The sequence below is a fragment of the Pristiophorus japonicus genome, unplaced genomic scaffold (assembly GCF_044704955.1).
Source record: "Pristiophorus japonicus isolate sPriJap1 unplaced genomic scaffold, sPriJap1.hap1 HAP1_SCAFFOLD_170, whole genome shotgun sequence".
Lineage (NCBI taxonomy): Eukaryota > Metazoa > Chordata > Chondrichthyes > Pristiophoridae > Pristiophorus > Pristiophorus japonicus.
In genome coordinates this window covers 237347-265221 of record NW_027251383.1, presented here as the reverse complement: position 1 = coordinate 265221, position 27875 = coordinate 237347, and the positions used below count along the sequence as shown (strand labels likewise).

The window sequence follows — 27875 nt, the reverse complement described above, 5'->3', positions numbered from 1 at the left end:
AAATTCACCTTTTACTGACAAGAATGCAGCTCGTTGGTGAAGTAATGTCTCAAAGAATAATCTATTCATCAAAGGGAAAACATGAGCAGGACTATGGAGAGGGGGACGATGGGCCGAATAGCAAACGAAGGTCAGAATCTGAGAGCTAGATCCCTTACTGTCGGCGGCTCGTAGGTCTAGGGGTATGATTCTCGCTTAGGGGTTTTAATAATTGAAATGCGAGAGGTCCCGGGTTCAAATCCCGGACGAGCCCTGACAACTTTTAGTCAAAAAAACACTTCTCAGCCGGTCGACATGTTTCAAATTAAAACGTTTGATTGCGCGCCGTTGTTCACACAGCGTCCAAAAATCCTGGAGATTCCCAGGAGCAAAGTGAAACTCACCGAACTGAGTAAAGTTCATGCATCTCAGATGTGCTCGGCTCAGTGTCTCATTGGACAACCTAAACCCGTGTTTGATTCTGGCCAATTCTTGATCAGTCCATCTTCCGTTCTGCACGCATGAGCTCACCTCCATTGGGATATGGATACATTCAGCGTCAATCTCAACTTCAACGTGAAACAGACTCTGCCCTTAATATGAGTGCGTCCTGTTTCTCCAGCGCTGAAAAGATGGGAGAAGCTGGCTTTGGATTTAGTCCCTTGGCTGCCGAATTTAAACCGTACAGGAAATCAATCCGGGGTGGGCAAGCTGCCTGGTCTGATTAAAAGGCTTTCAGACCCTACATTCCAGGCATGTTATTGTGTTCTGGCCTCAACATTCGATTCAACGTCTCGGATCATAAGCCGCGCTCATTGTCTGCTAATGGTTCTGCTGTTCCCACTAACACCTGCTCTAGTCCATCCTTTGTTATTTTATTGCCCGCTTACCACCCACTTTGCCTTTTCGCATTGTGCCATTTATTATTCAATCACTCCTACGCTCCACTGTATCACAGACATTCCCTTTTGTCCTTCCTCGCTGCCTATTTTTTTCCAGGCGCTATTTTCGTGGAAGAAATCTGTAAACTTTACATTATTCTTAAAATATCGGAATGATCATCTGACTGAACGTGAGCCCGGGTTCTTCATCCACAGAATGTTCACGACCAGCTGAGTTTTACAGAATTCTTTGTTTTTGTTCATTGTGTTTCTATATCGCTTTTAAGGTGATGTCCTGTCTGTCCGAGGTCATTCTCTGTCTCTCCAAAATGGTTGCTATCAGTATCGGATCATTATGTATCTGTTTAAAAGGAATGTGCTGTCTGTCCCGGATTTTAAATTACAAATTTCAAAAACTGCCTTTGGAGGTTGCAGGAATTTTAGTTTGTTGGTGTGTTTCTGTAGCGAGGGAGTGTGTGCAAACGTGCTGCGCGATCTTACTGTGCATTTCATGTCATGGGAGAAAAAATGCATTACATGCAACTTGAAGCCACACTGATTTGATTGAACACACATTCGAGGACTGCCTGACAGGAGAAGAATCTGCTGTGGTATTTTGCTGTTCCGCATCTGAAAGAAGGCAAATTATATAAGTTAGAAACATAGCGATTTGAGCGAGAGCTTGCGGATGGGCTTTGTGACATGATGAGCTCTTTCCTCCTTATTTTCAAATACAAATCAAATCAAGACAAGACAAGACATGACTGACTGACTGACTTTGTTTATATAAATATATGTATTAATATTTATATATGCGTATATTAACATACATTCCATACTTTTTAACTTTGAAAATAAATGTGCCTTTTCTGTTCTACCGGCACTGGGCTCTATTGCATTTGAGCTCTTTCACAGCACACGCAGCTGCTGTCAGATCCAGCAGAAAGGCACTCGCGACTTTAAAAGATCGCCTTTGTTCCCCACATCTTCGCTCGTGGCTTGTCTTACACCATGGGTTTACTTGTTTGAGTATTTACTGACTGCACGCCCTGATTTCCAGTGGATTTCAAGCAGTCGCACAGCCTTCGTTCAATCAAAAACATATAGATTAAGAAATAATTATTTCTTTATTGAAATCAAACTAAATTCAATTTTTTGCAATAAAACTGTAAATTTATTGATTTTCTTATTGTGATAAATATATATATGTTTTAAATTGTCTTTTTGTCTGGGTTGATTTTACTTCCCTCCGTCCTTCCTGCCTGTCAATCACCTGTGGCTTCAAAAACCGTCCCAGCCACTCGTGGTCCTGAGATCCGCGCTCACTCACGCACAGCACAATTGCCTTCAGGAATGATAGAAATCCGACTTTAATCTTTTGAAAGGGAAGTGCTGTCCGTGAAGGCCCATTCTACAGCTGTGTAAGATGGATGTGCTTCCTGTCCTGGATCATTCGGTGTCTGTTCAAACGGGATGGTTGTCAGTTCCGGTTCATCAACTGCCCCTTTAAGACGTATTTTCTCATAATCGCGATCATCCTGTATATTTTAAAAGGAGTGTGATTTCAGTTGCGATAACCGATTGTTAAACTGTTGTGTATCAAGCTACATTGACGTTGCCTGTGTCCGTGCACATCCATATCGCAGCGTAACGGTTCATTACTCAAAATATGCCCATATTTTCATAAATCCACTCCTTGAAAGATCCCTTGTCCCAAATTTGCTCTCAGTATAAAAAAAACAACAAATTTCATGCCAGCAGCAGCAGCCGCGTGGCCTAATGGATAAGTCGTCTGACTTCGATTGTAACTGTGATGTTATCAAAAGATTGCAGGTTCGAGTCCTGCCGCGGTCAGCTAACTTGCCGCGTGAAATTTTACATTCTTTATTTTGATTCTGCCTCAAAACCAACCATCTCGTGCAGTCACTCACCGAAAGTAAATGAAGGCTGTTTGCTTTAAAAAGCTCATGGCACATTTTCATCACTGTCGATCTGGTTGCACGGGCAAAACAAGCGGTGAAGTAGACTTTCGTGCACATTATTTCTGTTTGAATGGAAAAAGTAGGGGATGGATGTCTGACGTTGCAGTAAAAAGGAGATAAGGTGACTGAGAAGTTCAGGCAATGGACTGCTGATCCAGTCTGCCCTCAACTTCGTCGTTATTGTGTTAAACCGTTTCCACTCGGTTTTTTTCCGTAATCACATTTAACCACATTGCCAAATTCACCTTTTACTGACAAGAATGCAGCTCGTTGGTGAAGTAATGTCTCAAAGAATAATCTATTCATCAAAGGGAAAACATGAGCAGGACTATGGAGAGGGGGACGATGGGCCGAATAGCAAACGAAGGTCAGAATCTGAGAGCTAGATCCCTTACTGTCGGCGGCTCGTTGGTCTAGGGGTATGATTCTCGCTTAGGGGTTTTAATAATTGAAATGCGAGAGGTCCCGGGTTCAAATCCCGGACGAGCCCTGACAACTTTTAGTCAAAAAAACACTTCTCAGCCGGTCGACATGTTTCAAATTAAAACGTTTGATTGCGCGCCGTTGTTCACACAGCGTCCAAACATCCTGGAGATTCCCAGGAGCAAAGTGAAACTCACCGAACTGAGTAAAGTTCATGCATCTCAGATGTGCTCGGCTCAGTGTCTCATTGGACAACCTAAACCCGTGTTTGATTCTGGCCAATTCTTGATCAGTCCATCTTCCGTTCTGCACGCATGAGCTCACCTCCATTGGGATATGGATACATTCAGCGTCAATCTCAACTTCAACGTGAAACAGACTCTGCCCTTAATATGAGTGCGTCCTGTTTCTCCAGCGCTGAAAAGATGGGAGAAGCTGGCTTTGGATTTAGTCCCTTGGCTGCCGAATTTAAACCGTACAGGAAATCAATCCGGGGTGGGCAAGCTGCCTGGTCTGATTAAAAGGCTTTCAGACCCTACATTCCAGGCATGTTATTGTGTTCTGGCCTCAACATTCGATTCAACGTCTCGGATCATAAGCCGCGCTCATTGTCTGCTAATGGTTCTGCTGTTCCCACTAACACCTGCTCTAGTCCATCCTTTGTTATTTTATTGCCCGCTTACCACCCACTTTGCCTTTTCGCATTGTGCCATTTATTATTCAATCACTCCTACGCTCCACTGTATCACAGACATTCCCTTTTGTCCTTCCTCGCTGCCTATTTTTTTCCAGGCGCTATTTTCGTGGAAGAAATCTGTAAACTTTACATTATTCTTAAAATATCGGAATGATCATCTGACTGAACGTGAGCCCGGGTTCTTCATCCACAGAATGTTCACGACCAGCTGAGTTTTACAGAATTCTTTGTTTTTGTTCATTGTGTTTCTATATCGCTTTTAAGGTGATGTCCTGTCTGTCCGAGGTCATTCTCTGTCTCTCCAAAATGGTTGCTATCAGTATCGGATCATTATGTATCTGTTTAAAAGGAATGTGCTGTCTGTCCCGGATTTTAAATTACAAATTTCAAAAACTGCCTTTGGAGGTTGCAGGAATTTTAGTTTGTTGGTGTGTTTCTGTAGCGAGGGAGTGTGTGCAAACGTGCTGCGCGATCTTACTGTGCATTTCATGTCATGGGAGAAAAAATGCATTACATGCAACTTGAAGCCACACTGATTTGATTGAACACACATTCGAGGACTGCCTGACAGGAGAAGAATCTGCTGTGGTATTTTGCTGTTCCGCATCTGAAAGAAGGCAAATTATATAAGTTAGAAACATAGCGATTTGAGCGAGAGCTTGCGGATGGGCTTTGTGACATGATGAGCTCTTTCCTCCTTATTTTCAAATACAAATCAAATCAAGACAAGACAAGACATGACTGACTGACTGACTTTGTTTATATAAATATATGTATTAATATTTATATATGCGTATATTAACATACATTCCATACTTTTTAACTTTGAAAATAAATGTGCCTTTTCTGTTCTACCGGCACTGGGCTCTATTGCATTTGAGCTCTTTCACAGCACACGCAGCTGCTGTCAGATCCAGCAGAAAGGCACTCGCGACTTTAAAAGATCGCCTTTGTTCCCCACATCTTCGCTCGTGGCTTGTCTTACACCATGGGTTTACTTGTTTGAGTATTTACTGACTGCACGCCCTGATTTCCAGTGGATTTCAAGCAGTCGCACAGCCTTCGTTCAATCAAAAACATATAGATTAAGAAATAATTATTTCTTTATTGAAATCAAACTAAATTCAATTTTTTGCAATAAAACTGTAAATTTATTGATTTTCTTATTGTGATAAATATATATATGTTTTAAATTGTCTTTTTGTCTGGGTTGATTTTACTTCCCTCCGTCCTTCCTGCCTGTCAATCACCTGTGGCTTCAAAAACCGTCCCAGCCACTCGTGGTCCTGAGATCCGCGCTCACTCACGCACAGCACAATTGCCTTCAGGAATGATAGAAATCCGACTTTAATCTTTTGAAAGGGAAGTGCTGTCCGTGAAGGCCCATTCTACAGCTGTGTAAGATGGATGTGCTTCCTGTCCTGGATCATTCGGTGTCTGTTCAAACGGGATGGTTGTCAGTTCCGGTTCATCAACTGCCCCTTTAAGACGTATTTTCTCATAATCGCGATCATCCTGTATATTTTAAAAGGAGTGTGATTTCAGTTGCGATAACCGATTGTTAAACTGTTGTGTATCAAGCTACATTGACGTTGCCTGTGTCCGTGCACATCCATATCGCAGCGTAACGGTTCATTACTCAAAATATGCCCATATTTTCATAAATCCACTCCTTGAAAGATCCCTTGTCCCAAATTTGCTCTCAGTATAAAAAAAACAACAAATTTCATGCCAGCAGCAGCAGCCGCGTGGCCTAATGGATAAGTCGTCTGACTTCGATTGTAACTGTGATGTTATCAAAAGATTGCAGGTTCGAGTCCTGCCGCGGTCAGCTAACTTGCCGCGTGAAATTTTACATTCTTTATTTTGATTCTGCCTCAAAACCAACCATCTCGTGCAGTCACTCACCGAAAGTAAATGAAGGCTGTTTGCTTTAAAAAGCTCATGGCACATTTTCATCACTGTCGATCTGGTTGCACGGGCAAAACAAGCGGTGAAGTAGACTTTCGTGCACATTATTTCTGTTTGAATGGAAAAAGTAGGGGATGGATGTCTGACGTTGCAGTAAAAAGGAGATAAGGTGACTGAGAAGTTCAGGCAATGGACTGCTGATCCAGTCTGCCCTCACCTTCGTCGTTATTGTGTTAAACCGTTTCCACTCGGTTTTTTTCCGTAATCACATTTAACCACATTGCCAAATTCACCTTTTACTGACAAGAATGCAGCTCGTTGGTGAAGTAATGTCTCAAAGAATAATCTATTCATCAAAGGGAAAACATGAGCAGGACTATGGAGAGGGGGACGATGGGCCGAATAGCAAACGAAGGTCAGAATCTGAGAGCTAGATCCCTTACTGTCGGCGGCTCGTTGGTCTAGGGGTATGATTCTCGCTTAGGGGTTTTAATAATTGAAATGCGAGAGGTCCCGGGTTCAAATCCCGGACGAGCCCTGACAACTTTTAGTCAAAAAAACACTTCTCAGCCGGTCGACATGTTTCAAATTAAAACGTTTGATTGCGCGCCGTTGTTCACACAGCGTCCAAACATCCTGGAGATTCCCAGGAGCAAAGTGAAACTCACCGAACTGAGTAAAGTTCATGCATCTCAGATGTGCTCGGCTCAGTGTCTCATTGGACAACCTAAACCCGTGTTTGATTCTGGCCAATTCTTGATCAGTCCATCTTCCGTTCTGCACGCATGAGCTCACCTCCATTGGGATATGGATACATTCAGCGTCAATCTCAACTTCAACGTGAAACAGACTCTGCCCTTAATATGAGTGCGTCCTGTTTCTCCAGCGCTGAAAAGATGGGAGAAGCTGGCTTTGGATTTAGTCCCTTGGCTGCCGAATTTAAACCGTACAGGAAATCAATCCGGGGTGGGCAAGCTGCCTGGTCTGATTAAAAGGCGTTCAGACCCTACATTCCAGGCATGTTATTGTGTTCTGGCCTCAACATTCGATTCAACGTCTCGGATCATAAGCTGCGCTCATTGTCTGCTAATGTTTCTGCTGTTCCCACTAACACCTGCTCTAGTCCATCCTTTGTTATTTTATTGCCCGCTTACCACCCACTTTGCCTTTTCGCATTGTGCCATTTATTATTCAATCACTCCTACGCTCCACTGTATCACAGACATTCCCTTTTGTCCTTCCTCGCTGCCTATTTTTTTCCAGGCGCTATTTTCGTGGAAGAAATCTGTAAACTTTACATTTTTCTTAAAATATCGGAATGATCATCTGACTGAACGTGAGCCCGGGTTCTTCATCCACAGAATGTTCACGCCCAGCTGAGTTTTACAGAATTCTTTGTTTTTGTTCACTGTGTTTCTGTATCGCTTTTAAGGTGATGTCCTGTCTGTCCGAGGTCATTCTCTGTCTCTCCAAAATGGTTGCTATCAGTATCGGATCATTATGTATCTGTTTAAAAGGAATGTGCTGTCTGTCCCGGATTTTAAATTACAAATTTCAAAAACTGCCTTTGGAGGTTGCAGGAATTTTAGTTTGTTGGTGTGTTTCTGTAGCGAGGGAGTGTGTGCAAACGTGCTGCGCGATCTTACTGTGCATTTCATGTCATGGGAGAAAAAATGCATTACATGCAACTTGAAGCCACACTGATTTGATTGAACACACATTCGAGGACTGCCTGACAGGAGAAGAATCTGCTGTGGGATTTTGCTGTTCCACATCTGAAAGAAGGCAAATTATATAAGTTAGAAACATAGCGATTTTAGCGAGAGCTTGCGGTTGGGCTGTGTGAAATGATGAGCTCCTACCCCCTTATTTTCAAACACAAATCAAATCAAGACAAGACAAGACATGACTGACTGACTGACTTTGTTTATACAGATATATATATAAATATTAATTTATACGTATATTTACAAACAATCCGTACTTTTTAACTTTCACAATAAATGTGCCTTTTCTGTTCTGCCAGCACTGGGCTCTATTACATTTGAGCTCTTTCATAGCACACGCAGCTGCTGTCAGATCCAGCAGAAAGGCACTCGCGACTTTAAAAGATCGCCTTTGTTCCCCATATCTTCCCTCGTGGCTTGTCTTACACCATGGTCTTACTGTGTTTGGGTATTTACTGACTGCACGCTCTGATTTCCAGTGGATTTCATGCAGTCGCACAGCCTTCGTTCAATCAAAAATATATAGATTAAGAAATAATTATTTATTTATTTAAATCAAACCAAATTCAATTTTTTGCAATAAAACTGTAAATTTATTTATTTTCTTATTGTGATAAATATATATATGTTTTAAATTGTCTTTTTGTCTGGGTTGATTTTACTTCCCTCCGTCCTTCCTGCCTGTCAATCACCTGTGGCTTCAAAAACCGTCCCAGCCACTCGTGGTCCTGAGATCCGCGCTCACTCACGCACAGCACAATTGCCTTCAGGAATGATAGAAATCCGACTTTAATCTTTTGAAAGGGAAGTGCTGTCCGTGAAGGCCCATTCTACAGCTGTGTAAGATGGATGTGCTTCCTGTCCTGGATCATTCGGTGTCTGTTCAAACGGGATGGTTGTCAGTTCCGGTTCATCAACTGCCCCTTTAAGACGTATTTTCTCATAATCGCGATCATCCTGTATATTTTAAAAGGAGTGTGATTTCAGTTGCGATAACCGATTGTTAAACTGTTGTGTATCAAGCTACATTGACGTTGCCTGTGTCCGTGCACATCCATATCGCAGCGTAACGGTTCATTACTCAAAATATGCCCATATTTTCATAAATCCACTCCTTGAAAGATCCCTTGTCCCAAATTTGCTCTCAGTATAAAAAAAACAACAAATTTCATGCCAGCAGCAGCAGCCGCGTGGCCTAATGGATAAGTCGTCTGACTTCGATTGTAACTGTGATGTTATCAAAAGATTGCAGGTTCGAGTCCTGCCGCGGTCAGCTAACTTGCCGCGTGAAATTTTACATTCTTTATTTTGATTCTGCCTCAAAACCAACCATCTCGTGCAGTCACTCACCGAAAGTAAAGGAAGGCTGTTTGCTTTAAAAAGCTCATGGCACATTTTCATCACTGTCGATCTGGTTGCACGGGCAAAACAAGCGGTGAAGTAGACTTTCGTGCACATTATTTCTGTTTGAATGGAAAAAGTAGGGGATGGATGTCTGACGTTGCAGTAAATAGGAGATAAGGTGACTGAGAAGTTCAGGCAATGGACTGCTGATCAAGTCTGCCCTCAACTTCGTCGTTATTGTGTTAAACCGTTTCCACTCGGTTTTTTTCCGTAATCACATTTAACCACATTGCCAAATTCACCTTTTACTGACAAGAATGCAGCTCGTTGGTGAAGTAATGTCTCAAAGAATAATCTATTCATCAAAGGGAAAACATGAGCAGGACTATGGAGAGGGGGACGATGGGCCGAATAGCAAACGAAGGTCAGAATCTGAGAGCTAGATCCCTTACTGTCGGCGGCTCGTTGGTCTAGGGGTATGATTCTAGCTTAGGGGTTTTAATAATTGAAATGCGAGAGGTCCCGGGTTCAAATCCCGGACGAGCCCTGACAACTTTTAGTCAAAAAAACACTTCTCAGCCGGTCGACATGTTTCAAATTAAAACGTTTGATTGCGCGCCGTTGTTCACACAGCGTCCAAACATCCTGGAGATTCCCAGGAGCAAAGTGAAACTCACCGAACTGAGTAAAGTTCATGCATCTCAGATGTGCTCGGCTCAGTGTCTCATTGGACAACCTAAACCCGTGTTTGATTCTGGCCAATTCTTGATCAGTCCATCTTCCGTTCTGCACGCATGAGCTCACCTCCATTGGGATATGGATACATTCAGCGTCAATCTCAACTTCAACGTGAAACAGACTCTGCCCTTAATATGAGTGCGTCCTGTTTCTCCAGCGCTGAAAAGATGGGAGAAGCTGGCTTTGGATTTAGTCCCTTGGCTGCCGAATTTAAACCGTACAGGAAATCAATCCGGGGTGGGCAAGCTGCCTGGTCTGATTAAAAGGCGTTCAGACCCTACATTCCAGGCATGTTATTGTGTTCTGGCCTCAACATTCGATTCAACGTCTCGGATCATAAGCTGCGCTCATTGTCTGCTAATGTTTCTGCTGTTCCCACTAACACCTGCTCTAGTCCATCCTTTGTTATTTTATTGCCCGCTTACCACCCACTTTGCCTTTTCGCATTGTGCCATTTATTATTCAATCACTCCTACGCTCCACTGTATCACAGACATTCCCTTTTGTCCTTCCTCGCTGCCTATTTTTTTCCAGGCGCTATTTTCGTGGAAGAAATCTGTAAACTTTACATTTTTCTTAAAATATCGGAATGATAATCTGACTGAACGTGAGCCCGGGTTCTTCATCCACAGAATGTTCACGCCCAGCTGAGTTTTATAGAATTCTTTGTTTTTGTTCACTGTGTTTCTGTATCGCTTTTAAGGTGATGTCCTGTCTGTCCGAGGTCATTCTCTGTCTCTCCAAAATGGTTGCTATCAGTATCGGATCATTATGTATCTGTTTAAAAGGAATGTGCTGTCTGTCCCGGATTTTAAATTACAAATTTCAAAAACTGCCTTTGGAGGTTGCAGGAATTTTAGTTTGTTGGTGTGTTTCTGTAGCGAGGGAGTGTGTGCAAACGTGCTGCGCGATCTTACTGTGCATTTCATGTCATGGGAGAAAAAATGCATTACATGCAACTTGAAGCCACACTGATTTGATTGAACACACATTCGAGGACTGCCTGACAGGAGAAGAATCTGCTGTGGGATTTTGCTGTTCCACATCTGAAAGAAGGCAAATTATATAAGTTAGAAACATAGCGATTTGAGCGAGAGCTTGCGGATGGGCTTTGTGACATGATGAGCTCTTTCATCCTTATTTTCAAATACAAATCAAATCAAGACAAGACAAGACATGACTGACTGACTGACGTTGTTTATATAAATATATGTATTAATATTTATATATGCGTATATTAACATACATTCCATACTTTTTAACTTTCAAAATAAATGTGCCTTTTCTGTTCTACCGGCACTGGGCTCTATTGCATTTGAGCTCTTTCACAGCACACGCAGCTGCTGTCAGATCCAGCAGAAAGGCACTCGCGACTTTAAAAGATCGCCTTTGTTCCCCACATCTTCGCTCGTGGCTTGTCTTACACCATGGGCTTACTTGTTTGTGTATTTACTGACTGCACGCCCTGATTTCCAGTGGATTTCAAGCAGTCGCACAGCCTTCGTTCAATCAAAAACATATAGATTAAGAAATAATTATTTCTTTATTGAAATCAAACTAAATTCAATTTTTTGCAATAAAACTGTAAATTTATTGATTTTTTTTATTGTGATAAATATATATATGTTTTAAATTGTCTTTTTGTCTGGGTTGATTTTACTTCCCTCCGTCCTTCCTGCCTGTCAATCACCTGTGGCTTCAAAAACCGTCCCAGCCACTCGTGGTCCTGAGATCCGCGCTCACTCACGCACAGCACAATTGCCGTCAGGAATGATAGAAATCCGACTTTAATCTTTTGAAAGGGAAGTGCTGTCCGTGAAGGCCCATTCTACAGCTGTGTAAGATGGATGTGCTTCCTGTCCTGGATCATTCGGTGTCTGTTCAAACGGGATGGTTGTCAGTTCCGGTTCATCAACTGCCCCTTTAAGACGTATTTTCTCATAATCGCGATCATCCTGTATATTTTAAAAGGAGTGTGATTTCAGTTGCGATAACCGATTGTTAAACTGTTGTGTATCAAGCTACATTGACGTTGCCTGTGTCCGTGCACATCCATATCGCAGCGTAACGGTTCATTACTCAAAATATGCCCATATTTTCATAAATCCACTCCTTGAAAGATCCCTTGTCCCAAATTTGCTCTCAGTATAAAAAAAACAACAAATTTCATGCCAGCAGCAGCAGCCGCGTGGCCTAATGGATACGTCGTCTGACTTCGATTGTAACTGTGATGTTATCAAAAGATTGCAGGTTCGAGTCCTGCCGCGGTCAGCTAACTTGCCGCGTGAAATTTTACATTCTTTATTTTGATTCTGCCTCAAAACCAACCATCTCGTGCAGTCACTCACCGAAAGTAAAGGAAGGCTGTATGCTTTAAAAAGCTCATGGCACATTTTCATCACTGTCGATCTGGTTGCACGGGCAAAACAAGCGGTGAAGTAGACTTTCGTGCACATTATTTCTGTTTGAATGGAAAAAGTAGGGGATGGATGTCTGACGTTGCAGTAAATAGGAGATAAGGTGACTGAGAAGTTCAGGCAATGGACTGCTGATCCAGTCTGCCCTCAACTTCGTCGTTATTGTGTTAAACCGTTTCCACTCGGTTTTTTTCCGTAATCACATTTAACCACATTGCCAAATTCACCTTTTACTGACAAGAATGCAGCTCGTTGGTGAAGTAATGTCTCAAAGAATAATCTATTCATCAAAGGGAAAACATGAGCAGGACTATGGAGAGGGGGACGATGGGCCGAATAGCAAACGAAGGTCAGAATCTGAGAGCTAGATCCCTTACTGTCGGCGGCTCGTAGGTCTAGGGGTATGATTCTCGCTTAGGGGTTTTAATAATTGAAATGCGAGAGGTCCCGGGTTCAAATCCCGGACGAGCCCTGACAACTTTTAGTCAAAAAAACACTTCTCAGCCGGTCGACATGTTTCAAATTAAAACGTTTGATTGCGCGCCGTTGTTCACACAGCGTCCAAAAATCCTGGAGATTCCCAGGAGCAAAGTGAAACTCACCGAACTGAGTAAAGTTCATGCATCTCAGATGTGCTCGGCTCAGTGTCTCATTGGACAACCTAAACCCGTGTTTGATTCTGGCCAATTCTTGATCAGTCCATCTTCCGTTCTGCACGCATGAGCTCACCTCCATTGGGATATGGATACATTCAGCGTCAATCTCAACTTCAACGTGAAACAGACTCTGCCCTTAATATGAGTGCGTCCTGTTTCTCCAGCGCTGAAAAGATGGGAGAAGCTGGCTTTGGATTTAGTCCCTTGGCTGCCGAATTTAAACCGTACAGGAAATCAATCCGGGGTGGGCAAGCTGCCTGGTCTGATTAAAAGGCTTTCAGACCCTACATTCCAGGCATGTTATTGTGTTCTGGCCTCAACATTCGATTCAACGTCTCGGATCATAAGCCGCGCTCATTGTCTGCTAATGGTTCTGCTGTTCCCACTAACACCTGCTCTAGTCCATCCTTTGTTATTTTATTGCCCGCTTACCACCCACTTTGCCTTTTCGCATTGTGCCATTTATTATTCAATCACTCCTACGCTCCACTGTATCACAGACATTCCCTTTTGTCCTTCCTCGCTGCCTATTTTTTTCCAGGCGCTATTTTCGTGGAAGAAATCTGTAAACTTTACATTATTCTTAAAATATCGGAATGATCATCTGACTGAACGTGAGCCCGGGTTCTTCATCCACAGAATGTTCACGACCAGCTGAGTTTTACAGAATTCTTTGTTTTTGTTCATTGTGTTTCTATATCGCTTTTAAGGTGATGTCCTGTCTGTCCGAGGTCATTCTCTGTCTCTCCAAAATGGTTGCTATCAGTATCGGATCATTATGTATCTGTTTAAAAGGAATGTGCTGTCTGTCCCGGATTTTAAATTACAAATTTCAAAAACTGCCTTTGGAGGTTGCAGGAATTTTAGTTTGTTGGTGTGTTTCTGTAGCGAGGGAGTGTGTGCAAACGTGCTGCGCGATCTTACTGTGCATTTCATGTCATGGGAGAAAAAATGCATTACATGCAACTTGAAGCCACACTGATTTGATTGAACACACATTCGAGGACTGCCTGACAGGAGAAGAATCTGCTGTGGTATTTTGCTGTTCCGCATCTGAAAGAAGGCAAATTATATAAGTTAGAAACATAGCGATTTGAGCGAGAGCTTGCGGATGGGCTTTGTGACATGATGAGCTCTTTCCTCCTTATTTTCAAATACAAATCAAATCAAGACAAGACAAGACATGACTGACTGACTGACTTTGTTTATATAAATATATGTATTAATATTTATATATGCGTATATTAACATACATTCCATACTTTTTAACTTTGAAAATAAATGTGCCTTTTCTGTTCTACCGGCACTGGGCTCTATTGCATTTGAGCTCTTTCACAGCACACGCAGCTGCTGTCAGATCCAGCAGAAAGGCACTCGCGACTTTAAAAGATCGCCTTTGTTCCCCACATCTTCGCTCGTGGCTTGTCTTACACCATGGGTTTACTTGTTTGAGTATTTACTGACTGCACGCCCTGATTTCCAGTGGATTTCAAGCAGTCGCACAGCCTTCGTTCAATCAAAAACATATAGATTAAGAAATAATTATTTCTTTATTGAAATCAAACTAAATTCAATTTTTTGCAATAAAACTGTAAATTTATTGATTTTCTTATTGTGATAAATATATATATGTTTTAAATTGTCTTTTTGTCTGGGTTGATTTTACTTCCCTCCGTCCTTCCTGCCTGTCAATCACCTGTGGCTTCAAAAACCGTCCCAGCCACTCGTGGTCCTGAGATCCGCGCTCACTCACGCACAGCACAATTGCCTTCAGGAATGATAGAAATCCGACTTTAATCTTTTGAAAGGGAAGTGCTGTCCGTGAAGGCCCATTCTACAGCTGTGTAAGATGGATGTGCTTCCTGTCCTGGATCATTCGGTGTCTGTTCAAACGGGATGGTTGTCAGTTCCGGTTCATCAACTGCCCCTTTAAGACGTATTTTCTCATAATCGCGATCATCCTGTATATTTTAAAAGGAGTGTGATTTCAGTTGCGATAACCGATTGTTAAACTGTTGTGTATCAAGCTACATTGACGTTGCCTGTGTCCGTGCACATCCATATCGCAGCGTAACGGTTCATTACTCAAAATATGCCCATATTTTCATAAATCCACTCCTTGAAAGATCCCTTGTCCCAAATTTGCTCTCAGTATAAAAAAAACAACAAATTTCATGCCAGCAGCAGCAGCCGCGTGGCCTAATGGATAAGTCGTCTGACTTCGATTGTAACTGTGATGTTATCAAAAGATTGCAGGTTCGAGTCCTGCCGCGGTCAGCTAACTTGCCGCGTGAAATTTTACATTCTTTATTTTGATTCTGCCTCAAAACCAACCATCTCGTGCAGTCACTCACCGAAAGTAAATGAAGGCTGTTTGCTTTAAAAAGCTCATGGCACATTTTCATCACTGTCGATCTGGTTGCACGGGCAAAACAAGCGGTGAAGTAGACTTTCGTGCACATTATTTCTGTTTGAATGGAAAAAGTAGGGGATGGATGTCTGACGTTGCAGTAAAAAGGAGATAAGGTGACTGAGAAGTTCAGGCAATGGACTGCTGATCCAGTCTGCCCTCAACTTCGTCGTTATTGTGTTAAACCGTTTCCACTCGGTTTTTTTCCGTAATCACATTTAACCACATTGCCAAATTCACCTTTTACTGACAAGAATGCAGCTCGTTGGTGAAGTAATGTCTCAAAGAATAATCTATTCATCAAAGGGAAAACATGAGCAGGACTATGGAGAGGGGGACGATGGGCCGAATAGCAAACGAAGGTCAGAATCTGAGAGCTAGATCCCTTACTGTCGGCGGCTCGTTGGTCTAGGGGTATGATTCTCGCTTAGGGGTTTTAATAATTGAAATGCGAGAGGTCCCGGGTTCAAATCCCGGACGAGCCCTGACAACTTTTAGTCAAAAAAACACTTCTCAGCCGGTCGACATGTTTCAAATTAAAACGTTTGATTGCGCGCCGTTGTTCACACAGCGTCCAAACATCCTGGAGATTCCCAGGAGCAAAGTGAAACTCACCGAACTGAGTAAAGTTCATGCATCTCAGATGTGCTCGGCTCAGTGTCTCATTGGACAACCTAAACCCGTGTTTGATTCTGGCCAATTCTTGATCAGTCCATCTTCCGTTCTGCACGCATGAGCTCACCTCCATTGGGATATGGATACATTCAGCGTCAATCTCAACTTCAACGTGAAACAGACTCTGCCCTTAATATGAGTGCGTCCTGTTTCTCCAGCGCTGAAAAGATGGGAGAAGCTGGCTTTGGATTTAGTCCCTTGGCTGCCGAATTTAAACCGTACAGGAAATCAATCCGGGGTGGGCAAGCTGCCTGGTCTGATTAAAAGGCTTTCAGACCCTACATTCCAGGCATGTTATTGTGTTCTGGCCTCAACATTCGATTCAACGTCTCGGATCATAAGCCGCGCTCATTGTCTGCTAATGGTTCTGCTGTTCCCACTAACACCTGCTCTAGTCCATCCTTTGTTATTTTATTGCCCGCTTACCACCCACTTTGCCTTTTCGCATTGTGCCATTTATTATTCAATCACTCCTACGCTCCACTGTATCACAGACATTCCCTTTTGTCCTTCCTCGCTGCCTATTTTTTTCCAGGCGCTATTTTCGTGGAAGAAATCTGTAAACTTTACATTATTCTTAAAATATCGGAATGATCATCTGACTGAACGTGAGCCCGGGTTCTTCATCCACAGAATGTTCACGACCAGCTGAGTTTTACAGAATTCTTTGTTTTTGTTCATTGTGTTTCTATATCGCTTTTAAGGTGATGTCCTGTCTGTCCGAGGTCATTCTCTGTCTCTCCAAAATGGTTGCTATCAGTATCGGATCATTATGTATCTGTTTAAAAGGAATGTGCTGTCTGTCCCGGATTTTAAATTACAAATTTCAAAAACTGCCTTTGGAGGTTGCAGGAATTTTAGTTTGTTGGTGTGTTTCTGTAGCGAGGGAGTGTGTGCAAACGTGCTGCGCGATCTTACTGTGCATTTCATGTCATGGGAGAAAAAATGCATTACATGCAACTTGAAGCCACACTGATTTGATTGAACACACATTCGAGGACTGCCTGACAGGAGAAGAATCTGCTGTGGTATTTTGCTGTTCCGCATCTGAAAGAAGGCAAATTATATAAGTTAGAAACATAGCGATTTGAGCGAGAGCTTGCGGATGGGCTTTGTGACATGATGAGCTCTTTCCTCCTTATTTTCAAATACAAATCAAATCAAGACAAGACAAGACATGACTGACTGACTGACTTTGTTTATATAAATATATGTATTAATATTTATATATGCGTATATTAACATACATTCCATACTTTTTAACTTTGAAAATAAATGTGCCTTTTCTGTTCTACCGGCACTGGGCTCTATTGCATTTGAGCTCTTTCACAGCACACGCAGCTGCTGTCAGATCCAGCAGAAAGGCACTCGCGACTTTAAAAGATCGCCTTTGTTCCCCACATCTTCGCTCGTGGCTTGTCTTACACCATGGGTTTACTTGTTTGAGTATTTACTGACTGCACGCCCTGATTTCCAGTGGATTTCAAGCAGTCGCACAGCCTTCGTTCAATCAAAAACATATAGATTAAGAAATAATTATTTCTTTATTGAAATCAAACTAAATTCAATTTTTTGCAATAAAACTGTAAATTTATTGATTTTCTTATTGTGATAAATATATATATGTTTTAAATTGTCTTTTTGTCTGGGTTGATTTTACTTCCCTCCGTCCTTCCTGCCTGTCAATCACCTGTGGCTTCAAAAACCGTCCCAGCCACTCGTGGTCCTGAGATCCGCGCTCACTCACGCACAGCACAATTGCCTTCAGGAATGATAGAAATCCGACTTTAATCTTTTGAAAGGGAAGTGCTGTCCGTGAAGGCCCATTCTACAGCTGTGTAAGATGGATGTGCTTCCTGTCCTGGATCATTCGGTGTCTGTTCAAACGGGATGGTTGTCAGTTCCGGTTCATCAACTGCCCCTTTAAGACGTATTTTCTCATAATCGCGATCATCCTGTATATTTTAAAAGGAGTGTGATTTCAGTTGCGATAACCGATTGTTAAACTGTTGTGTATCAAGCTACATTGACGTTGCCTGTGTCCGTGCACATCCATATCGCAGCGTAACGGTTCATTACTCAAAATATGCCCATATTTTCATAAATCCACTCCTTGAAAGATCCCTTGTCCCAAATTTGCTCTCAGTATAAAAAAAACAACAAATTTCATGCCAGCAGCAGCAGCCGCGTGGCCTAATGGATAAGTCGTCTGACTTCGATTGTAACTGTGATGTTATCAAAAGATTGCAGGTTCGAGTCCTGCCGCGGTCAGCTAACTTGCCGCGTGAAATTTTACATTCTTTATTTTGATTCTGCCTCAAAACCAACCATCTCGTGCAGTCACTCACCGAAAGTAAATGAAGGCTGTTTGCTTTAAAAAGCTCATGGCACATTTTCATCACTGTCGATCTGGTTGCACGGGCAAAACAAGCGGTGAAGTAGACTTTCGTGCACATTATTTCTGTTTGAATGGAAAAAGTAGGGGATGGATGTCTGACGTTGCAGTAAAAAGGAGATAAGGTGACTGAGAAGTTCAGGCAATGGACTGCTGATCCAGTCTGCCCTCACCTTCGTCGTTATTGTGTTAAACCGTTTCCACTCGGTTTTTTTCCGTAATCACATTTAACCACATTGCCAAATTCACCTTTTACTGACAAGAATGCAGCTCGTTGGTGAAGTAATGTCTCAAAGAATAATCTATTCATCAAAGGGAAAACATGAGCAGGACTATGGAGAGGGGGACGATGGGCCGAATAGCAAACGAAGGTCAGAATCTGAGAGCTAGATCCCTTACTGTCGGCGGCTCGTTGGTCTAGGGGTATGATTCTCGCTTAGGGGTTTTAATAATTGAAATGCGAGAGGTCCCGGGTTCAAATCCCGGACGAGCCCTGACAACTTTTAGTCAAAAAAACACTTCTCAGCCGGTCGACATGTTTCAAATTAAAACGTTTGATTGCGCGCCGTTGTTCACACAGCGTCCAAACATCCTGGAGATTCCCAGGAGCAAAGTGAAACTCACCGAACTGAGTAAAGTTCATGCATCTCAGATGTGCTCGGCTCAGTGTCTCATTGGACAACCTAAACCCGTGTTTGATTCTGGCCAATTCTTGATCAGTCCATCTTCCGTTCTGCACGCATGAGCTCACCTCCATTGGGATATGGATACATTCAGCGTCAATCTCAACTTCAACGTGAAACAGACTCTGCCCTTAATATGAGTGCGTCCTGTTTCTCCAGCGCTGAAAAGATGGGAGAAGCTGGCTTTGGATTTAGTCCCTTGGCTGCCGAATTTAAACCGTACAGGAAATCAATCCGGGGTGGGCAAGCTGCCTGGTCTGATTAAAAGGCGTTCAGACCCTACATTCCAGGCATGTTATTGTGTTCTGGCCTCAACATTCGATTCAACGTCTCGGATCATAAGCTGCGCTCATTGTCTGCTAATGTTTCTGCTGTTCCCACTAACACCTGCTCTAGTCCATCCTTTGTTATTTTATTGCCCGCTTACCACCCACTTTGCCTTTTCGCATTGTGCCATTTATTATTCAATCACTCCTACGCTCCACTGTATCACAGACATTCCCTTTTGTCCTTCCTCGCTGCCTATTTTTTTCCAGGCGCTATTTTCGTGGAAGAAATCTGTAAACTTTACATTTTTCTTAAAATATCGGAATGATCATCTGACTGAACGTGAGCCCGGGTTCTTCATCCACAGAATGTTCACGCCCAGCTGAGTTTTACAGAATTCTTTGTTTTTGTTCACTGTGTTTCTGTATCGCTTTTAAGGTGATGTCCTGTCTGTCCGAGGTCATTCTCTGTCTCTCCAAAATGGTTGCTATCAGTATCGGATCATTATGTATCTGTTTAAAAGGAATGTGCTGTCTGTCCCGGATTTTAAATTACAAATTTCAAAAACTGCCTTTGGAGGTTGCAGGAATTTTAGTTTGTTGGTGTGTTTCTGTAGCGAGGGAGTGTGTGCAAACGTGCTGCGCGATCTTACTGTGCATTTCATGTCATGGGAGAAAAAATGCATTACATGCAACTTGAAGCCACACTGATTTGATTGAACACACATTCGAGGACTGCCTGACAGGAGAAGAATCTGCTGTGGGATTTTGCTGTTCCACATCTGAAAGAAGGCAAATTATATAAGTTAGAAACATAGCGATTTGAGCGAGAGCTTGCGGATGGGCTTTGTGACATGATGAGCTCTTTCCTCCTTATTTTCAAATACAAATCAAATCAAGACAAGACAAGACATGACTGACTGACTGTGTTTATAAAATATATGTATTAATATTTATATATGCGTATATTAACATACATTCCATACTTTTTAACTTTCAAAATAAATGTGCCTTTTCTGTTCTACCGGCACTGGGCTCTATTGCATTTGAGCTCTTTCACAGCACACGCAGCTGCTGTCAGATCCAGCAGAAAGGCACTCGCGACTTTAAAAGATCGCCTTTGTTCCCCACATCTTCGCTCGTGGCTTGTCTTACACCATGGGCTTTCTTGTTTGTGTATTTACTGACTGCACGCCCTGATTTCCAGTGGATTTCAAGCAGTCGCACAGCCTTCGTTCAATCAAAAACATATAGATTAAGAAATAATTATTTCTTTATTGAAATCAAACTAAATTCAATTTTTTGCAATAAAACTGTAAATTTATTGATTTTCTTATTGTGATAAATATATATATGTTTTAAATTGTCTTTTTGTCTGGGTTGATTTTACTTCCCTCCGTCCTTCCTGCCTGTCAAGCACCTGTGGCTTCAAAAACCGTCCCAGCCACTCGTGGTCCTGAGATCCGCGCTCACTCACGCACAGCACAATTGCCTTCAGGAATGATAGAAATCCGACTTTAATCTTTTGAAAGGGAAGTGCTGTCCGTGAAGGCCCATTCTACAGCTGTGTAAGATGGATGTGCTTCCTGTCCTGGATCATTCGGTGTCTGTTCAAACGGGATGGTTGTCAGTTCCGGTTCATCAACTGCCCCTTTAAGACGTATTTTCTCATAATCGCGATCATCCTGTATATTTTAAAAGGAGTGTGATTTCAGTTGCGATAACCGATTGTTAAACTGTTGTGTATCAAGCTACATTGACGTTGCCTGTGTCCGTGCACATCCATATCGCAGCGTAACGGTTCATTACTCAAAATATGCCCATATTTTCATAAATCCACTCCTTGAAAGATCCCTTGTCCCAAATTTGCTCTCAGTATAAAAAAAACAACAAATTTCATGCCAGCAGCAGCAGCCGCGTGGCCTAATGGATAAGTCGTCTGACTTCGATTGTAACTGTGATGTTATCAAAAGATTGCAGGTTCGAGTCCTGCCGCGGTCAGCTAACTTGCCGCGTGAAATTTTACATTCTTTATTTTGATTCTGCCTCAAAACCAACCATCTCGTGCAGTCACTCACCGAAAGTAAAGGAAGGCTGTTTGCTTTAAAAAGCTCATGGCACATTTTCATCACTGTCGATCTGGTTGCACGGGCAAAACAAGCGGTGAAGTAGACTTTCGTGCACATTATTTCTGTTTGAATGGAAAAAGTAGGGGATGGATGTCTGACGTTGCAGTAAATAGGAGATAAGGTGACTGAGAAGTTCAGGCAATGGACTGCTGATCCAGTCTGCCCTCAACTTCGTCGTTATTGTGTTAAACCGTTTCCACTCGGTTTTTTTCCGTAATCACATTTAACCACATTGCCAAATTCACCTTTTACTGACAAGAATGCAGCTCGTTGGTGAAGTAATGTCTCAAAGAATAATCTATTCATCAAAGGGAAAACATGAGCAGGACTATGGAGAGGGGGACGATGGGCCGAATAGCAAACGAAGGTCAGAATCTGAGAGCTAGATCCCTTACTGTCGGCGGCTCGTTGGTCTAGGGGTATGATTCTCGCTTAGGGGTTTTAATAATTGAAATGCGAGAGGTCCCGGGTTCAAATCCCGGACGAGCCCTGACAACTTTTAGTCAAAAAAACACTTCTCAGCCGGTCGACATGTTTCAAATTAAAACGTTTGATTGCGCGCCGTTGTTCACACAGCGTCCAAACATCCTGGAGATTCCCAGGAGCAAAGTGAAACTCACCGAACTGAGTAAAGTTCATGCATCTCAGATGTGCTCGGCTCAGTGTCTCATTGGACAACCTAAACCCGTGTTTGATTCTGGCCAATTCTTGATCAGTCCATCTTCCGTTCTGCACGCATGAGCTCACCTCCATTGGGATATGGATACATTCAGCGTCAATCTCAACTTCAACGTGAAACAGACTCTGCCCTTAATATGAGTGCGTCCTGTTTCTCCAGCGCTGAAAAGATGGGAGAAGCTGGCTTTGGATTTAGTCCCTTGGCTGCCGAATTTAAACCGTACAGGAAATCAATCCGGGGTGGGCAAGCTGCCTGGTCTGATTAAAAGGCGTTCAGACCCTACATTCCAGGCATGTTATTGTGTTCTGGCCTCAACATTCGATTCAACGTCTCGGATCATAAGCTGCGCTCATTGTCTGCTAATGTTTCTGCTGTTCCCACTAACACCTGCTCTAGTCCATCCTTTGTTATTTTATTGCCCGCTTACCACCCACTTTGCCTTTTCGCATTGTGCCATTTATTATTCAATCACTCCTACGCTCCACTGTATCACAGACATTCCCTTTTGTCCTTCCTCGCTGCCTATTTTTTTCCAGGCGCTATTTTCGTGGAAGAAATCTGTAAACTTTACATTTTTCTTAAAATATCGGAATGATCATCTGACTGAACGTGAGCCCGGGTTCTTCATCCACAGAATGTTCACGCCCAGCTGAGTTTTACAGAATTCTTTGTTTTTGTTCACTGTGTTTCTGTATCGCTTTTAAGGTGATGTCCTGTCTGTCCGAGGTCATTCTCTGTCTCTCCAAAATGGTTGCTATCAGTATCGGATCATTATGTATCTGTTTAAAAGGAATGTGCTGTCTGTCCCGGATTTTAAATTACAAATTTCAAAAACTGCCTTTGGAGGTTGCAGGAATTTTAATTTGTTGGTGTGTTTGTGTAGCGAGGGAGTGTGTGCAAACGTGCTGCGCGATCTTACTGTGCATTTCATGTCATGGGAGAAAAAATGCATGACATGCAACTTGAAGCCACACTGATTTGATTGAACACACATTCGAGGACTGCCTGACAGGAGAAGAATCTGCTGTGGGATTTTGCTGTTCCACATCTGAAAGAAGGCAAATTATATAAGTTAGAAACATAGCGATTTTAGCGAGAGCTTGCGGTTGGGCTGTGTGAAATGATGAGCTCCTACCCCCTTATTTTCAAACACAAATCAAATCAAGACAAGACAAGACATGACTGACTGACTGACTTTGTTTATACAGATATATATATAAATATTAATTTATACGTATATTTACAAACAATCCGTACTTTTTAACTTTCACAATAAATGTGCCTTTTCTGTTCTGCCAGCACTGGGCTCTATTACATTTGAGCTCTTTCATAGCACACGCAGCTGCTGTCAGATCCAGCAGAAAGGCACTCGCGACTTTAAAAGATCGCCTTTGTTCCCCATATCTTCCCTCGTGGCTTGTCTTACACCATGGTCTTACTGTGTTTGGGTATTTACTGACTGCACGCTCTGATTTCCAGTGGATTTCATGCAGTCGCACAGCCTTCGTTCAATCAAAAATATATAGATTAAGAAATAATTATTTATTTATTTAAATCAAACCAAATTCAATTTTTTGCAATAAAACTGTAAATTTATTTATTTTCTTATTGTGATAAATATATATATGTTTTAAATTGTCTTTTTGTCTGGGTTGATTTTACTTCCCTCCGTCCTTCCTGCCTGTCAATCACCTGTGGCTTCAAAAACCGTCCCAGCCACTCGTGGCCCTGAGATCCGCGCTCACTCACGCACAGCACAATTGCCTTCAGGAATGATAGAAATCCGACTTTAATCTTTTGAAAGGGAAGTGCTGTCCGTGAAGGCCCATTCTACAGCTGTGTAAGATGGATGTGCTTCCTGTCCTGGATCATTCGGTGTCTGTTCAAACGGGATGGTTGTCAGTTCCGGTTCATCAACTGCCCCTTTAAGACGTATTTTCTCATAATCGCGATCATCCTGTATATTTTAAAAGGAGTGTGATTTCAGTTGCGATAACCGATTGTTAAACTGTTGTGAATCAAGCTACATTGACGTTGCCTGTGTCCGTGCACATCCATATCGCAGCGTAACGGTTCATTACTCAAAATATGCCCATATTTTCATAAATCCACTCCTTGAAAGATCCCTTGTCCCAAATTTGCTCTCAGTATAAAAAAAACAACAAATTTCATGCCAGCAGCAGCAGCCGCGTGGCCTAATGGATAAGTCGTCTGACTTCGATTGTAACTGTGATGTTATCAAAAGATTGCAGGTTCGAGTCCTGCCGCGGTCAGCTAACTTGCCGCGTGAAATTTTACATTCTTTATTTTGATTCTGCCTCAAAACCAACCATCTCGTGCAGTCACTCACCGAAAGTAAAGGAAGGCTGTTTGCTTTAAAAAGCTCATGGCACATTTTCATCACTGTCGATCTGGTTGCACGGGCAAAACAAGCGGTGAAGTAGACTTTCGTGCACATTATTTCTGTTTGAATGGAAAAAGTAGGGGATGGATGTCTGACGTTGCAGTAAATAGGAGATAAGGTGACTGAGAAGTTCAGGCAATGGACTGCTGATCCAGTCTGCCCTCAACTTCGTCGTTATTGTGTTAAACCGTTTCCACTCGGTTTTTTTCCGTAATCACATTTAACCTCATTGCCAAATTCACCTTTTACTGACAAGAATGCAGCTCGTTGGTGAAGTAATGTCTCAAAGAATAATCTATTCATCAAAGGGAAAACATGAGCAGGACGATGGAGAGGGGGACGATGGGCCGAATAGCAAACGAAGGTCAGAATCTGAGAGCTAGATCCCTTACTGTCGGCGGCTCGTTGGTCTAGGGGTATGATTCTCGCTTAGGGGTTTTAATAATTGAAATGCGAGAGGTCCCGCGTTCAAATCCCGGACGAGCCCTGACAACTTTTAGTCAAAAAAACACTTCTCAGCCGGTCGACATGTTTCAAATTAAAACGTTTGATTGCGCGCCGTTGTTCACACAGCGTCCAAAAATCCTGGAGATTCCCAGGAGCAAAGTGAAACTCACCGAACTGAGTAAAGTTCATGCATCTCAGATGTGCTCGGCTCAGTGTCTCATTGGACAACCTAAACCCGTGTTTGATTCTGGCCAATTCTTGATCAGTCCATCTTCCGTTCTGCACGCATGAGCTCACCTCCATTGGGATATGGATACATTCAGCGTCAATCTCAACTTCAACGTGAAACAGACTCTGCCCTTAATATGAGTGCGTCCTGTTTCTCCAGCGCTGAAAAGATGGGAGAAGCTGGCTTTGGATTTAGTCCCTTGGCTGCCGAATTTAAACCGTACAGGAAATCAATCCGGGGTGGGCAAGCTGCCTGGTCTGATTAAAAGGCTTTCAGACCCTACATTCCAGGCATGTTATTGTGTTCTGGCCTCAACATTCGATTCAACGTCTCGGATCATAAGCCGCGCTCATTGTCTGCTAATGGTTCTGCTGTTCCCACTAACACCTGCTCTAGTCCATCCTTTGTTATTTTATTGCCCGCTTACCACCCACTTTGCCTTTTCGCATTGTGCCATTTATTATTCAATCACTCCTACGCTCCACTGTATCACAGACATTCCCTTTTGTTCTTCCTCGCTGCCTATTTTTTTCCAGGCGCTATTTTCGTGGAAGAAATCTGTAAACTTTACATTTTTCTTAAAATATCGGAATGATCATCTGACTGAACGTGAGCCCGGGTTCTTCATCCACAGAATGTTCACGACCAGCTGAGTTTTACAGAATTCTTTGTTTTTGTTCACTGTGTTTCTATATCGCTTTTAAGGTGATGTCCTGTCTGTCCGAGGTCATTCTCTGTCTCTCCAAAATGGTTGCTATCAGTATCGGATCATTATGTATCTGTTTAAAAGGAATGTGCTGTCTGTCCCGGATTTTAAATTACAAATTTCAAAAACTGCCTTTGGAGGTTGCAGGAATTTTAATTTGTTGGTGTGTTTGTGTAGCGAGGGAGTGTGTGCAAACGTGCTGCGCGATCTTACTGTGCATTTCATGTCATGGGAGAAAAAATGCATGACATGCAACTTGAAGCCACACTGATTTGATTGAACACACATTCGAGGACTGCCTGACAGGAGAAGAATCTGCTGTGGGATTTTGCTGTTCCACATCTGAAAGAAGGCAAATTATATAAGTTAGAAACATAGCGATTTTAGCGAGAGCTTGCGGTTGGGCTGTGTGAAATGATGAGCTCCTACCCCCTTATTTTCAAACACAAATCAAATCAAGACAAGACAAGACATGACTGACTGACTGACTTTGTTTATACAGATATATATATAAATATTAATTTATACGTATATTTACAAACAATCCGTACTTTTTAACTTTCACAATAAATGTGCCTTTTCTGTTCTGCCAGCACTGGGCTCTATTACATTTGAGCTCTTTCATAGCACACGCAGCTGCTGTCAGATCCAGCAGAAAGGCACTCGCGACTTTAAAAGATCGCCTTTGTTCCCCATATCTTCCCTCGTGGCTTGTCTTACACCATGGTCTTACTGTGTTTGGGTATTTACTGACTGCACGCTCTGATTTCCAGTGGATTTCATGCAGTCGCACAGCCTTCGTTCAATCAAAAATATATAGATTAAGAAATAATTATTTATTTATTTAAATCAAACCAAATTCAATTTTTTGCAATAAAACTGTAAATTTATTTATTTTCTTATTGTGATAAATATATATATGTTTTAAATTGTCTTTTTGTCTGGGTTGATTTTACTTCCCTCCGTCCTTCCTGCCTGTCAATCACCTGTGGCTTCAAAAACCGTCCCAGCCACTCGTGGTCCTGAGATGCGCGCTCACTCACGCACAGCACAATTGCCTTCAGGAATGATAGAAATCCGACTTTAATCTTTTGAAAGGGAAGTGCTGTCCGTGAAGGCCCATTCTACAGCTGTGTAAGATGGATGTGCTTCCTGTCCTGGATCATTCGGTGTCTGTTCAAACGGGATGGTTGTCAGTTCCGGTTCATCAACTGCCCCTTTAAGACGTATTTTCTCATAATCGCGATCATCCTGTATATTTTAAAAGGAGTGTGATTTCAGTTGCGATAACCGATTGTTAAACTGTTGTGTATCAAGCTACATTGACGTTGCCTGTGTCCGTGCACATCCATATCGCAGCGTAACGGTTCATTACTCAAAATATGCCCATATTTTCATAAATCCACTCCTTGAAAGATCCCTTGTCCCAAATTTGCTCTCAGTATAAAAAAAACAACAAATTTCATGCCAGCAGCAGCAGCCGCGTGGCCTAATGGATAAGTCGTCTGACTTCGATTGTAACTGTGATGTTATCAAAAGATTGCAGGTTCGAGTCCTGCCGCGGTCAGCTAACTTGCCGCGTGAAATTTTACATTCTTTATTTTGATTCTGCCTCAAAACCAACCATCTCGTGCAGTCACTCACCGAAAGTAAAGGAAGGCTGTTTGCTTTAAAAAGCTCATGGCACATTTTCATCACTGTCGATCTGGTTGCACGGGCAAAACAAGCGGTGAAGTAGACTTTCGTGCACATTATTTCTGTTTGAATGGAAAAAGTAGGGGATGGATGTCTGACGTTGCAGTAAATAGGAGATAAGGTGACTGAGAAGTTCAGGCAATGGACTGCTGATCCAGTCTGCCCTCAACTTCGTCGTTATTGTGTTAAACCGTTTCCACTCGGTTTTTTTCCGTAATCACATTTAACCTCATTGCCAAATTCACCTTTTACTGACAAGAATGCAGCTCGTTGGTGAAGTAATGTCTCAAAGAATAATCTATTCATCAAAGGGAAAACATGAGCAGGACGATGGAGAGGGGGACGATGGGCCGAATAGCAAACGAAGGTCAGAATCTGAGAGCTAGATCCCTTACTGTCGGC

The 27875-nt window shown here is 42.5% G+C and overlaps 5 non-coding genes across 5 annotated transcripts; all 5 read left to right on the top strand.

Annotated features, from left to right (window-relative positions):
• The first annotated feature begins 3244 nt into the window (after nucleotides 1–3244).
• On the top strand, nucleotides 3245–3332 carry trnap-agg (transfer RNA proline (anticodon AGG)). Its single transcript is given in 2 exon segments — nucleotides 3245–3280; nucleotides 3297–3332. It is a non-coding gene; the product is annotated as a tRNA-Pro (tRNA).
• A 2991-nt stretch (nucleotides 3333–6323) lies between these two features.
• trnap-agg (transfer RNA proline (anticodon AGG)) lies at nucleotides 6324–6411 on the top strand. Its single transcript is given in 2 exon segments — nucleotides 6324–6359; nucleotides 6376–6411. It is a non-coding gene; the product is annotated as a tRNA-Pro (tRNA).
• Nucleotides 6412–15562: 9151 nt separating this feature from the next.
• Nucleotides 15563–15650, top strand: trnap-agg (transfer RNA proline (anticodon AGG)). The gene is given in 2 exon segments: nucleotides 15563–15598; nucleotides 15615–15650. It is a non-coding gene; the product is annotated as a tRNA-Pro (tRNA).
• Nucleotides 15651–18641: 2991 nt separating this feature from the next.
• trnap-agg (transfer RNA proline (anticodon AGG)) lies at nucleotides 18642–18729 on the top strand. The gene is given in 2 exon segments: nucleotides 18642–18677; nucleotides 18694–18729. It is a non-coding gene; the product is annotated as a tRNA-Pro (tRNA).
• Nucleotides 18730–21715: 2986 nt separating this feature from the next.
• On the top strand, nucleotides 21716–21803 carry trnap-agg (transfer RNA proline (anticodon AGG)). The gene is given in 2 exon segments: nucleotides 21716–21751; nucleotides 21768–21803. It is a non-coding gene; the product is annotated as a tRNA-Pro (tRNA).
• Nucleotides 21804–27875: the final 6072 nt, after the last annotated feature.